Source organism: Leucoraja erinacea, chromosome 7 (assembly GCF_028641065.1).
Source record: "Leucoraja erinacea ecotype New England chromosome 7, Leri_hhj_1, whole genome shotgun sequence".
Taxonomy (NCBI): domain Eukaryota; kingdom Metazoa; phylum Chordata; class Chondrichthyes; order Rajiformes; family Rajidae; genus Leucoraja; species Leucoraja erinaceus.
The window spans coordinates 32,145,642-32,161,266 of record NC_073383.1 but is presented as its reverse complement, the minus strand read 5'-3'; the positions used below and the strand labels follow the sequence as shown (position 1 = coordinate 32,161,266).

At 41.4% G+C, this 15,625-nt stretch overlaps 1 protein-coding gene across 1 annotated transcript in view; it reads right to left on the bottom strand.

Moving 5' to 3' along the window:
* Positions 1 to 10,641: 10,641 nt before the first annotated feature.
* Positions 10,642 to 15,625, bottom strand: part of fign (fidgetin) — a 117,190-nt gene continuing 112,206 nt past the window's right edge. Inside the window, exon 3 of the transcript XR_008723735.1 lies at positions 10,642 to 10,791. The gene's annotated coding sequence lies outside the window, so the exon portion shown is untranslated. The remainder of the gene's footprint in view (positions 10,792 to 15,625) is intronic.

Genomic DNA, 15,625 nt, shown 5'->3' with positions numbered 1-15,625 from the left:
GTCGGCGTGGATGACTCTATGACTCTTTCTCTAGAACAATCTTATCATTTTATTCCCTAATCTAAAAATACTTTAATAAGGCCTCACTAGGAGAATTTGCGATTTTTAAACCACAGATGAAGTTACCAAGTATTCATTTCTTGTCTGAGTAGCTCTCAAAACTACAAGCCCGAGGCTTGCCACTTATCTCTTACTATGGGGAAGCCTTTCATTCTAGGCTCTGCCTTATGTTGTGATTTTCCATAACAACAGTTTCTCATTTATCTTGTTAAGTCCAACCACATTTCCAAAAGTTGAAAATATACCCTTTTATGCTGCTGATCAATATCAGATCCTTCCTTATGTTCACTTCTCACCACTTAATGGCTAGATAGAATTACACGGAAATTATAGCACACAAACAGGGCTTTTGCCCAAATTACCTTCATCAGCTCAGCTCCCCCATTATGGTCAAAATTCCACTTTGTCCCAGAAGTCTGTAAATTGATACGATGGATTGATCAGGGAACATGTTAAATTTGCAGTATAGATAATGAGAAGGTTAAGGAACCCTTTTGGCCACTGACCTTATTTATTCAAAAATCAGCAGCACGGTGGCGTAGTGGTAGAGTTGCTGTCTTACAGCGCTTACAGCGCCAGAGACCCGGGTTCAATCCCGACTGCGGGTGCTGTCTGTACGGAGTTTGTACAGGTTTGTAGGTTAATCGGCTTGGTACAAATGTAAATTGTCCCTCGAGTGGGTAGAATAGTGTTAATGTGTGAGGAATGCTGGCTGATGCAGACTCGGTGGGCCGAAGGACCCGTTTCCGTGCTGTATGTCTAAACTAAACTAAACTTTAAACACAGGTATTTGTTGAGGCAGTGGATAATAGAAAATTCATCACACAGGAAGAGGGCATATGGTCCACAACAACCTTACTGGTTAATAAAAGGATTAAAACGATGCCTATTCTTTACATACTATCCAACATGGCACAGTGGCGCAGCTGGTAGTGCTACTGCCTTACAGCGCCAGGGACCCGGGTTCAATCCTGACAATGGGTGCTGTACTGTAGCAGTTTTGTTTCCCTTTTACTCCACTTCGGGCCCAACTGCCCGAGTTATTCTCTCCCTTGTCCGAGGGTCAAACGGCCACCACTCCACTCGAGCGGTTTCCAAGAGAGAGAATACAACAAAAGGGATTCCCCTAGGTTCTAGACCTCGGAATTATGGTGGGATATGATAAAAGGTTGAATTGACCAGAGTGTGCTGATGAGAGAAAACAGAAACCAAGATGGACTCAAAGCAAGTCTAAAATTTACAGGCTTTATTAAACAATGAGAAATCGAATCTCACCAACACTACATAATACGTGGCTAAACTTATGCTTTAAACTAAGACTATGGAAGGAAAACTATCGGGCACGTCGTAAAACTTACTTTACACAATTTTACCCCCCTTTTCCCTTTCGTCTCTCAACTATCCTATTTCGGGAAATTCACCAGGTCACCGGGATACATACAGTTGGGCTCACGAGCCGTCCAGCAGAGCAGAAAGAGAGAGAGTTCTGGCTTGACTCCTGTTTTTATACCTGAGCTTCCTTTGAAACCCCCAGGTGGTACTCTGGATAAAAGGGTTCTTTTGATGATTTCCAGTTTCGATCTGGCATGAACAATAGGCTTCCGATGATAAGGGGTTTGCTGATGTCATGATCCCTCAGCCTGATCGTTATCCCATCGCCTGGACGGGCTCCTATTGTCTCGATGGATGGGTCATCCAAGATGGTGATTGTGCTTGTGCTGGCCTGTTTACCACCGTCTGCTGAGGCTTGGTTCCTTCCTTTGTGTATCCAAGATAATCTCGTTATCTCCGTCTCAGCCTTTCCTGTCCACATCATTCGCAGAGTTGTGTGATGCCCAAGTCCACAGGCCAGACAGGTTTGAAACTTGAAACTGCTTCTTTCTGTGGATTGGGGTTTTTTCTGTTGCAGCCAGCAAATCTGTCTTTTTAAAATATCCATGTCCTTATCCGAGTTCTTCCATAATTTTGGAGGATTTGCCCCAATAACTTACAGTACGGAGTTTGCACGTTCTCCCTGTGACTGCGTGGGGTTTCTCCAGGTGCTCCGGTTTCCTCCCACATTCCAAAGACGTACAGGTTTGTAGGTTAATTGGCTTCGGTAAATAGTAAATTGACCCTGGAGTGTATGATAGTGCTAGTGTGTAGGGTGATCACTGGCCAGCCCGGACTCGGTGGGCCGAAGGGCCTGTTTCCACGCTGTGCCTACAAAAAAAGATCCACCTTATTTCTTTTGTCAAATTTTAATTTGCCTTCTTTTAAATTCTGAACAATCCCTAATTCATTCTTTCATCAATTTTCACAGGGGCTTTCTACACATTTAGGTTATCTTCTTGCCAATTCCACTGAGTTTCATTTTTCTGTTGAATAATTTATTAATGTAGCTCCGTCCCTGGCTTCCAAAATTTAGATCTTCATCTCGATATAAAGGAAAATATTCCTTCTCCCACCATTGATGCTGGATTACTGATACATTATTTAAGGGATTCTGTGAAATCCAATATAGCCAAAAGGTGTACCTGAGATGTACTTGAAGACTGTCTATCAGTTGCCAGCACAAATGCATTTTGCACCCGGGGAACATGAAACTCGTAACCACGTTTTAGGGGAATGTTTAAAGGTGCAAATTATGTCCCGGAATGAACCAGTTTCGACTTTAGGCATAGAGCGTAGAAACAGGCCCTTCGGCCCACCGAGTCTGCGCCGACCAGCGATCACCCCGTGCACTAGCAGTATCCTACGCACTACGGACAAGTTACAGTTTTTACCAAAGCCAATTAACCGACAAACCTGTACGTCTTTGGAGTACGGGAGGAAAACGGATCACCTGGAAAAAGAGCAGGTGGTCACAGGGAGAACATGCAAACTCCGCACAGACAGCACCCGCATAGTCAGATGCGACCCCGGTTCTCATAAGTAATAGGAGCAGAAGTAGGCCATTCGGCCCATCGAGTTTGATCTGCTATTCAATCATGGCTGACCTATCGTTCCCTTTCAACTGCAACCATCCACTCCCTTCCACCACCCCCCCCCCCCCCCCATCTCCCAATGCCCCACTCAGATGTGTCATTTCCCCCTCCCCCCTTCATTCCACCTATATTCCTTCCTCAGGCTTCACATTTCATGCCTCCTATTCTTATCACATTACTCACACTTTTTGTCTTTGCATCTCTGTCCAACCATTTGCCAATAATCTAACTCCCTTCACCTTTATCCACCTATCACTCACCAGCCTTTGTCCTGCCCCCATCTTTCTACCAGCTTCCCCACCCACCACCACCCACAATCTGTCTGAAGAAGGGTCCCGATCCAAAACGTCACCTATCCATGTTCTTCAGAGGTGCTGCCTGACCTGTTGAGTTACTCCAGTACTTTGTGTCTTTTTTTATCTTTATACAGAAATGTTTCATCTCTCACTGTGTATTTATTTGTAACATTTATGGATAATATTTTATTGATTATGAAAATAATGTTTAGTGGGTAAATTAGTTTTGGAAACTAATACGTAAAATTGGACTCTTTGTTCTGTCACTCGCATTTTTTGGGGTTGGCACAGTGCGTGGTTGGTAGAGCTGCCTCCTCACAGCGCCAAAGACCCGGGTTCAATCCTGACTACGGGTGCTGTCTGCGTGAAGGATACACATTCTCCACCTGACAACATGGGTTTTCTCCGGGTGCTCCGGTTTCTTCCCGACATCCCAAAGACGTGCAGGTTTGTAGGTTATTTGGCCCTCTATAAATTGCCCCCAGTGTGTAGGGAGTGGATGCGAAAGTGAAATAACATAGAACTAGTGTGATCGATGGTCGGCGTGGACTCGATGGACCGAAGGGCCTTCTCCATGCTGCATCTCTAAACTAAACTAAACTAAAATTTTATCAATAGTACCTGCATTTTCCATGCTAAAAATCCGACGTGTTTATATATGGAGATGGTACGATATCACAGCAGCCCGTCTCCATAGAGTATGGGAAATGCCTGTGGCTTTTCTGTGCTATGTAAGCATGACTCTGTCAGATCGCGTGGTTTAGGCTAAAGCAATGATTAGATTTATTACCAGAAAGAAAATCACACAGGAGCAAATGTGCAAATGACACCCTACATAATCTTTAATCTAAGTCAATCTGTAATAATTTATGTAGCTATAAGCAACCCCATGCCAAAAATCATGGAGCACCAGCAATGTTTATTAAAGAATAATAATAAAAATAATAGTTGAAATAAATATAATGGTCTTGTTTCCCAGTTATAGCCTTCAGATTCTTTAAAATGGAAACCTTTTCTCTTAATAAAATGATTCCAACTCATTTAGAAATAAGTTTTGATGTTTATCATTATTTTTACAAGAAAGCAAATAGGGTCGCATATTAATGAATTGAAGAAAAATATTACTAGGCTATTTTAAATTTTTCAATCTGGTATGATGCATATTCAATTATTGGTTAATCAATGACAATAATAAGGTCCACTGCCCTTCACAGTGCCAAACTGCCATATTAATTATTCATTTATCTAAGGCACAGATAGGATATCTTTGACCTGATTAGGTTTGATTTATTGGCAATAATATTAATGGATCCAGAGCACAAGTTGAAACCAATTTCAAAGTTCCTTGCAGATGGCTTACATCTAACAAGGGGGCACCATTCAACAGCAATTGTCTGCTTTTGCATAAGTTCACACGTTTTAGGAGCAGAATTAAGCCATTCAGTCCACCGAGTCTACTCCGCCATTCAATCTATCTTTCCCTCTCAACTACATTCTCCTGCCTTTTCCGCATAACACTTGACACTACTAATCAAGAATCTATCAATCTCTGCCTTAAAAATACCCGATGATGGCCTCCACAACCATCTTTGGCAATGAATTCCACAGATTCACCACCCTCTGACTGAAGAAATTCCTCCTATCTCCTTTCTGTAGGAATGTCCATTTATTCTGAGGTTATGGCCTCCAGTCCTGAACTCTCCCACTAGTGGCAACATCCTCTCCACACCCACTCTATCCAGATCTTTCACTATTCAGGAAGTTTCAATGAGGCCTCTCAGCCTTGTAAAGCCTCCTTTGCACATTGTTTGACTGGCATCGAAAACTAGATTCTTGTTTTGCTCACAACCCAACGGGTAAGAACATTAGTTACTACTTCTACTGGTTACAACCATCCTAGTTCCACCCATTCACATCCTTGTACCCTGTCGTTAGTACACCTTCCCCAACCAAGAATGGGCCATTATTGGACTCCATCTTTCCTGAGGTCATCTGTTACTAATCCTGAATTTTTCTGGCCTTTTCTCACCTACAGTTTTCCTGCAGTGTCCCCCTTGTCCTCACCTTCCACCCCATCAGCCGTCGCATGCAGCACATAATCCTCTGACATTTTCACCACCTCTAATGGGATCCCACTATTTGCCACATCTTCCCATCTCCACCCCTTTCTGCTTTCAGCAGAGACCGTTCCTCCACATCCCCCTGGTCAACTCGTCCCTTCCCACCCAAAACACCCACTCCCCAGGTACTTTCCCCTGCAACCGCAGGAGATGCAACACCTGTCCCTTTACCTCCCTCCTCGACTCCGTCCAAAGACCCGAACAGTATTTCCAGGTGAGGCAGAGGTTCACGCACCTCCCCCAACCTCATCTACTTTGCCAGGTGTTGACTGCTGGATATAGGCAAGACAAAGCGCAGGCTCGAAGATCATTTTATTGAACACCTCCGCTCAGTCCACCAAAACCTACCTGATCTCCCGGTTGCCCAGCACTTTAACTCCCCCTCCCATTCTCAATCTGATCTTTCTGTCCTGGGCCTCCTCCATTGTCAGAGTGAGGCCCAATGCAAATAGGAGGAACAGCACCTCGTATTTCGCTTGGGTAACTTACACCCCAGCGCTATGAACATTGACTTCTCTAACTTCAAGTAGCCCTTGCTTTCCCTCTCTCCATCCCTCCCCCTTCCCAGTTCTCCCACTAGTCTTACTGTCTCCGCCTACATTCTATCTTTGTCCCGCCCCCTCCCCTGACATCAGTCTGAAGAAATGTCTCGACCTGAAACGTCCTATTCCTTTTCTCCAAAGATGCTGCCTCACTCGCTGAGTTGCTCTAGCATTTTGTGTCAACCATGTACTTGTCCAAGTGTTTTTTAAACGTTGTTATAGTTTCTGCCTCAACTACCTCCTCCAGCAGCTCGTTCCATATACCCATATACCCACTGTGTGAAAATGGTACTCCTCAGGTTCCCATTAAATCTTTCCCCTCTCACCTTAAACCTATGCTTCTTGATTCCAACCTTGCCAATCAAAACACCCTCACCTGGATCCACCTATCACTTGCCAGACTTTGTCCTGCCCCCACCTCTTTAGTGCAGCTCCCCCCTCCCCCACCCTACTACTATGGTCCCGACATAAAATGTTCCCTGTCTATTCCCTCCACAGATGCTGCCTGACCCGCTGAGTTCTTTCCAGCACTTTGTGTTTGTTGCTCAATATTACTGCATGTGCAGAATTTTGTGTTGAGTCAGGAGAAGGGTCCTGACCCGAAATGTCATCAGTTCATTCCCTTCACAGATGCTGCCTGACCCGCTGAGTTCTTCCAGCACTTTGTGTTTCTTGCTTTTGTTAAAACGCGACTGCATAACAAATCAAGTACACAGTATCACAGGGGAGACCTCCCAGGGTAAAGTATTTTAAACATTAACCAGAATTAAATCATAAATTGACATTCATTCCCACCCCGGGCTGTATGTGACTGATTGAAAATCGCAATGACAATTCAAATAACTAAGATTAAAAACTCAGCAGAGAATAATTATTCGCACTTTACTCCATGGACATCACTAAGCGGAAACAATATGTGCACATAACAATTACCTCCACCAAACAAGATATACACTCAAAAAAATTGTCCTTTCATAAATGAGCAACAAATTACCTTAGATTAAATATATATGATACCCATGCAGAAGTTTTAACATTGATTTTTCTTTCAAAACACTGTTTTGTATAAAAGGGGATTTGTGCTTTTGCAATTCTTGGTAAACGGAACACTCATACAAATCGTGCACTCTATACACAAAAAAAATCATCTGTTTTCCACGAATGTTTGATCGCGAGTGGGAATACTGTGTGCAGCCTGATTCTTCTCAAGTGTCATAGGGTCATTCACTCAGACCTGACTTGCTGGTAGAAATCAAGTCAGCTCTCTACCTCTCCACCGACTGAAGATATTTTTTGCTCTGCTGCACGTTCACACTGGATAATAGGATTTCCATCTTCTCCCGGTAACATTCTGGCTGGATATATAAACATTAAAGTGTGTTTCACAGTAACAATAACATCTATCGGCTATAAAACAACACTTAGTTCCTTAGCATAATCTTCAAGTTTTTATATTTAAAAAAAGCAATTTTTTTCTCATCTAGCTTCCAATCTACTTGCTATATCATGCACATTAAAATTTATATTCAATTTACTCAGCGTAAAATTATGTCCTACCAGCAGAATTAAAGGTAGAGATTTAACTTGGGCCACTTGTGCTGTATGGGGGCTAAAACATTAGGCACCCATTGTTGTTTAATGTAGTTCCACCTGCCCGCGTTTGGCACATATTCCTTTAAACCTTTCCTATTTATCTACCTGTCCAAATGTCTTTTAGGCATTCGGATGGAGTTTACACATTTTCCCTATGACCTCGCGGGTTTTCTCTGACGTGTTCTGGTTTCCTCCCACATCCCAAAGACGTGTGGGTTTGTCAGTTAATTGGCCCTCTGTAAATTGTCCCCTTGTGTGTGGGGAGTGGATGGGAAAGTGGGTTAACATAGAGCTAGTGTAAATGGGTGACCAATGGTCGGCATGGATTCGGTGGGCTGAAGGGCATGTTTCCATGCCATACCTTCAAACTAAACTATATGTTCTTATTGTACCTGCCTCAACTAGTTTAGTTTAGTTTATTGTCACGTGTTCTGAGGTATAGTGGAAACTGTTTGTTGCATGCTATCCAGTCAGTGAAAAGAGTACACATGATTACAATTAAGTCGTCTACAGTGTACAGATACTACCTCTTCTGACAGCTCCTTCCACACACCCACCACCCTCTGTGTGAGAAAATGTCGCCCCTCAGGTTCCGATTAAATCCTTCCCATCTCACCTTAAACCTATGTCCTCTGGTTTTCAATTCACCTACCCTGGGAAAAAAAGCCTGTCAAATTATATAGATTAGATGGTTCAGCATTTCTCTCGAAAAACAAATTGATTTACTTTTAAGTAGTAAGCAGTATGATTTGCAGGATGTGCCCCCTGCAAACGTAGATGCACATCTAACCAGTGACGTGGAAGACAATCGCTGTAAAATACAGGATAATTCTGGCTCTGTCCCAGTATAGTTTATTTTCAGAATATCGTGTGTTACTTATAAGAATATCTGACAAGGATTTACCAAATAGATAATAAATACAAAATATATATTTTTTGTGTATGAAATCATAAGGAGGACTGATAGGGTGAATACACTGTCTTTCATCCAGAGTAGGGGAATCAAGAACCAAATGACATAGGTTTAAGATTAAATATTTAATAGGAACCTGAGGAGCAACTTGTTCACATAGAGGGTGGGTACTGTATATGGAACAAGCTACCAGAGGAGGTAGTTGAGGCAGGTACTATAACAACAATTAAAATACATTTGGACAGGTACATTGATAGGAAAGATTTTGAATGATATGTGCCAAATGCAGGCAGGTGGAACTAGCATCTTGGTTAGCATGGGCGTGTTGGGCCGAAGGGCCTGTTTCTGTGTTGTCGTTCAGTTTAGTTTATTATCACATGTACCAAGGTACAGTGAAAAGCTTTGCCTCTCAATTGATGACTCTATCAATTGATGTAAAGGTGATCGATACATTCTGACACTAATTGCATGGTGTAATTCCATGATCAAATAGCCGCATTAAGATGCCAGCCATGACTGACTACAAAGTGACGAAGAACTCGTTTATCCTTGCTCCGAAAAGACAGACGTCACTTTGTTTAGTCCAGGAACCAGAGTGACAGAGATTCCGCACCTGATGAAATGGGAATGCAGAAACGCCAAGAGTTCCCCTGAGAATTCACTGATCAGTTTTGGACAACATAAGACCACGAAAAGGGTCTCCATTCGTCGTTTTTTTGGAATCAATCATATGGTGCAACACAATTGTTTCAGGACTGGACGAATTGGTCAGAAACGATCTCCTTTTCTTTTCAGTATTTTCCCTCTGAGAATTCACTGATCAGTTTTTTCTTCACAACATAAGACCAAGAAAAAAAAAAAAAAGAAGTTGTACATAAAATGTATTATGAAAATATATATTAGGCACTTTGGTGCCATATGAATATGCTTACTTCTAATAAAATAAAATAAAAAAAAAAAAAAAAAAAAAAAAAAAAAAAAAAGACCACGAAAAGATGCTGAAATACCCCACCATAATTGATGAGTAAGGGTGTCAGGGGCTACAGGGAGAAGGCAGGAAAATGGGGTTGAGAGGGAATGATAGATCAGCCATGATTGAATGGCAGAGGAGCCTTGATGGGCCAAATGGCCTAAATCTGCTCCTGGAATATGAACCAATGAGTCATAAACTCCAAGTACACTGCACTGCAATATGCAGTATAGGATAGCGCACATCAAAACCCTTGTCACTATACCTCGGAACACGTAACAATCATAAGCTAAACTGGGCGGCACAATGGTGCAGCGGTAGAGTTACTGCCTTACAGCGCCAGAGACCCGGGTTCAATCCTGACTACAGGTGCTGTCGGTGCAGAGTTTGTACATCCTACCCGTGACTGCATGGGTTTTCTCCGGGTGCTCTGGTTTCCTCCCATACTCTAAAGGTGTACAGGTTTGCAGGTTAGTTGACTTTAGTAAAAAAAAATTATAAATTATCCCCGGTGTGTATGATAGTGCTCGAGTACGGGGTGAATGGTAATCAGTGAGCTGAACGGTCTGTTTCCGCGCTGTAGCTCTGAAGTCTAAAGTCTAATATATCTTAAGTTTTGCAAGCTCGGACTCATACAATAACACATTCAGTTTTTAAAATGTTCCCGAGAATCTATTTTAAGCATTCATTCTCTTTACTTTATTAAACACTTTGGTATTCTGCCTTTTTAGCAGTTTGGATTTTGAAAGAATAGAAGGCCTTTGATTTATCTGTAAGTGATTAAGATAAGAGGGAAGTATGCTTAGGATAGGATCACTGACATCGAGGTGCAAAAGCTACTGGCTTGCAATTAATTGTGAGTGAGGGGGATTTGATTCTGTAGCCTTGTAAAACTACTCCCACGTGGCCGAACCTGTGGTCATAAGACGTTAGGCAACATTAACTGTCTGCACATTTCAGCGGGGCTCTTGAGAAGCAGTGTTGGCATAGGGGCTCCGTTCTCAGGCACTGGGGGATGCGAGGCATCACTCCGTCCCCTTTCATCTTTGCTGAGATTTGGAAAGGGTTCAGACCACAGAGGCTCCTTAATTCTCACTAATTCATTTGCGCTCCTGATTCATTTGGCATGGAGGAACCCGAGAATGATAATGAAGCTGTAGAAGTAGTATTTGCTCCCTTGCCTTTGGATGTGTTCGGAATGCATGCAGTGTGCTCTGTAAATTCCACTCGCTGAGGGCGTCTTGTTAGCACAAGGCGTCAGAAGCAGCCTTCTTGCAGTAAGGTTTTTGATGTCGAATGTCATTTAGGAGATTAAAGGTAATGATGTAAGTCTGCAAAAAATAAAACTGATTTATTAAATGACAGCAGTATTAAACATTACAGGAGTGTAGTTTGGATTCTAAAAAGGATTCTAGATAACAGCAGGTGAGATCATTGATCTCCTTTTGGTAAGCAAATTAGGAGATCACATTCTCACATACCTGTGGATGGTGTGTGTGTTGTGTGTGTGTGTGTGTGTGTGTGTGTGTGTGTGTGTGTGTGTGTGTGTGTGTGTGTGTGTGTGTGTGTGTGTGTGTGTGTGTGTGTGTGTGTGTGTGTGTGTGTGTGTGTGTGTAAGATGTTTTAAGAAATAATCTATATTAAAATACAAAATTTGTTGCCCTGATATAAAATACATAAGTAAATATATATGTGTGTGTGTAAATATATAGACAGATAAATATATAATATATAGATATATAGGTAAATATATAGATATATATAGCTAGATATATGTATACTGTTTATAACTGTGTATATATATATATATTTATAACTGAAATTGATTATTACTATATATATATGACTATAAATTAGATATATAAAATATGTGACAAATACATATATAAATACACACACACACACACACACACACATATATATATTTGGTAGGATCAATTACAGAACAATATATGTGTGTGTGTGTGTGTGTGTGTGTGTGTGTGTGTGTGTGTATATATATATATGTAATATATATATATGATATACATTATAGAAAGGTGGACTATATAAATATATATATATATATATATGAATATATTTATTAACAAGTGAATTTTTTGCTAGAAATTGCAACAAAAGATGAATAAATGTAATGATATCCATTGATATTTATCTAGCTCAAGTGTTTCAGTGTTGATATCTGAAACATCAGACAGTTCTGAAGGATCCTACAATTTTCTGATTCTGCATTGAATCCAAACAGTCATGTCTATATCAGAGGAACAGATTTTGTGTTTTAATGCATATTATTATTTCTTAAAACACCATCCCAATTTGCATACCCAGGAAACACTGTGAGAACTATATATTTAATAAAGGTATCATAAATGTTGTTTGTTGTTTCACTCTAGAATGTGGCAGGGAACAGATAAAACGTAATTAGCACCAAGATGCCTGAACCAACTCTATACATTTTGAGGCATTTATTCTGAGGCATTCATGAGTACACCCATGGATATGTTTTATGCTCGCTAGTTCACATGCATTTTGCTTTTTAAAAAAATATTTAAATATTCAAAGCACTTCTTAAAGGACGGGTTGAATTGCACTACAATGTTGCTGTATTTTAATGTGATATTTTGTTATATCTGTTGTTACTTTGTGGTTTATTTTCATCTTTATGGCGTTTAAAAAAAATTAAACTAAACACTGCACAGTAAGATACAGAAGTAAATTTGTCCAAATGTTCACTTTCATATATTCAATTTATTAAATCTGCTCGGCTGATTTTTGCAAAATTTTACATTTCAAGCTCATGATGTATAATTTTGATTAACAACACATTCCGCTAGTTTACCTGACAATCACTGGAATTAAATATGTGCACTTGTATTTAGAGATTTTTAATCAAACACAGCAACGTTTTAATGCTTTGGATTTTATTTTTCTCATAATCCATATGATAACCATGAATGAGCCTTAATACATCGGTAAGTTTTACAAATGAATACATCCTATTGTACTCAAGGATTAAGTAGACATTGTCCATCATCCTGGTTTAAAAAAAAATCAAATGCCCTAATAATGCAGTTCCACATTATTATTCCTTAGTGAAAAATTTTAATAGATATGTGCCTGCAAGAATTGGTTTCTTTCCCCGCATTTTTCACTAGAAGTCGTTCAATATTTTTTTAATACGTGGATGAAGATCTCTCCTTCATATTCATGAAACATCATATAACACAGTCCTCTGACTTTTTAGATATGAATATACATTGACAAATGATGGTTTTTTTATCTTATTTCTATGTTTGTGAAATATTAAATGTAAAATAAAAAATATTCCAATGTTTCCACATTTCTGGAATTTATTATCAGATATGCGGAACAAATATTAAAGAGACGATTTCTGTCCTTTGCTAAACTGACTCAGGTAAAGAGATAATATATTCAGGATGCATTCATGTAGCTCTGGCATAAAAGCACACTGATATCTCCCATCAAATGCTTACAACACCAGCACAAGAGATGATCATGTAGAAACAAGGAACTACAGATGCTGGTTTATACCAAAGATAGGCACAAAGTGCTGGAGTAACTCAGTGGGTCAAGCAGCATCTCTCATGGAGAAAAGGGATAGTTTAGCTTAGAGGCACAGTGTGGAAACAGGCCACTCAGCCCACTGTCTCTGCGCCAACCAGCGATCCCTGCACACTAACACTATCCTACACACTGGGGACTATTTATAATCTTTACCAAAGAAAATTAATCTACAAACCTGCATGTCTTTGGAGTGTGGGAGGAAACTGAAGCACTCAGAGAAAACGCATTGGTCACAGGGACTCCGTACAGACAGCACCTGTAGTCAGGATCGAATCTGGGTCTCTGCTGCTGTATGGCAGCAACTCTACTGCTGTGCCACTGTGCTGCCCTGTGCCGCTCTGATGTGACCCGTTAAGTTACTCCAGCATTTTGTGTCTGTCAAGAGATGATTACGCTCTCTTAGAGATATCAAACAATTTGCCAACAAGCAACATCATTATATTTTTGGCTACCAGTATACATTCACAGAAAGGCAACAGATAAATGGTATGCATACCTTGACATACTTTGCACTGAATAATTTTGTGCATTTGAGGTCTGCAGATGATGGGGATCACTTGCACCAAAGGGGGTTTTACAGGCTGCTCCCTATTTATTTGCTTTGGAGCATAGTAGGCTGAGGGGTGACCTTATTGAGGTGTACAAGATCCTGAGGGGCATGGGTAAAGTGAATACTCACCATCTTTTCCACAGGGTCGAGGATTCTAAAACTATAGAGCACATGCTTAATGTGAGAGGGGACAGGTTTAAGTGGGACCTCGAGGGCAACCTTTTCACCCAGAGAGTTGTCCTTGTCTGGAATGAGCTGCCAGAGGAAGCTATAGAAGCGGGTACAATTACGACTTTTAAAAGACATTTGGGCAGATACATGGATAGGAAGGGTTTGGAGGGATATGGGCCTAATGCAAGTACATGGGATCACTCCAGTACACCAACTTGGTCAGCAAGGACAATGGCCTGGATCATTGCTGTACAGCTCTATGCCTCTATATAGACTACATTTGGAGTATTTTGAGCAGTTTTGGACCTCACATCTGAGAAGGGATGTTCTGACATTGAATAGGGTCCAGAGGGGATTTATGAGAATGATCCCCAGAATGATTAGGTTAACATATAATTAACATTTGACTGGTCTGAAACTGTACTCACTAGAGTTTAGAAAATTTACCGAATAATGGAAGGCCCAGATAGAGTGGATGTGTAGTAATGGGAGAGTCTAGGACCAGAGGGCATAGTCTCAGAACAAAATGACATACCTTTAGAAAGGAGATGAGGAGATGAGGGGTAATTTCATTAGTCAGGGGGTTGTGAATTTGTGGAATTCATTGCCTCAAAGCATTGTGGAGGCCGTCATTGGGTATTTTAAAAGCAGCAATTGACAGGTTCTTGATTAGTGAGGGGGGTCAAAGGTTATGGGGAGAAGGCAGGAGAATGAGGTTAGGAGAGAAAGATAGATCAACCATGATTGAATGGTGGAGTGGACTTGATGGGCCGAATGCCCTAATTCTGCTCCTATGACATGAATTAATGTAGAGTTGTGGTCTGTTTCAGCATTAGTTACAGGGGGAAACACATTTCTATCTAAGACCTCCATTGTCTATGCGGATAGAAGTTACCTTGCCGCACATCCGCACAGCCGCCAGTGTCTCGAGGACCACCTTCTTGTAGGTCCACCCTCACACCCTCACCTGATCCCAGCTGCATCAGGCACGGCAGGGACCACACCGGTTCTGACCCGAAACATCACCTATTCTTTTCCCCCAGAGATGCTGCCTAATCCGCTGAGTTACTCCAGCACTTAGTGCCCATCTTCAGTGACATTCACGTCGTTCAGGCCAGCGGCCCCAGGTTCAATGTGGGGAAGCAGTGACTCCTGCCGAGCTGTAAGCGGAGAGAGAGTTAGGGAGTTGGTGGTTCCTCCTTCCAGCCTCATCCCTTATCCACCAGGCATCATTAGTAAACTGTTCCAACTCAGCCACCATCTGCAGAACACTAAGATGCACCTTCCCCAGTGCCCCAACATATGTTGGATGATTTACGATGTCCTTATTTTAAATACGGGACTCCAGATATATCTGCCTCTGACGCAGGTTTGGCCAGGCCAGATGTCACCCGACCTTCTGCTCAGCTGTCACCTCCTCCTCATCCTCCACCCAGCTGCTCCAGCTTATTGTCAGTTCTGGTCCAGCCCCGACCACATGAAGGATAGCTTTGCCTTGGGACAGATCACTGGAACAACGCCGGCAATGAAAGGGTTAAATTGTAAAGGCCACGTAATAAGTCAAGTTGCACTATTGTGAGTTCAAAGCGTTCAAGTTTAGTTTAGTTTAGTTCATTATCACGTGTACAGTGAAAAGCTCCTGGTCAGGCAGCGGAAAGACTATACATGATTACAATCGAGCCGTCCATAATGTACAGATACAGGATGGAGGGAATAACATTTCATGCAAGATAAAGTCCAGTAAAGTCTGATTAAAGACAGTCCGAAAGTCTCCAATGAGGTAGATAGTAACTCTCTATTTGTTGATAGGTCGGTTCAGTTGCCTAATATAGCTGGGAAAAAACTGTTCCTGAATGTGT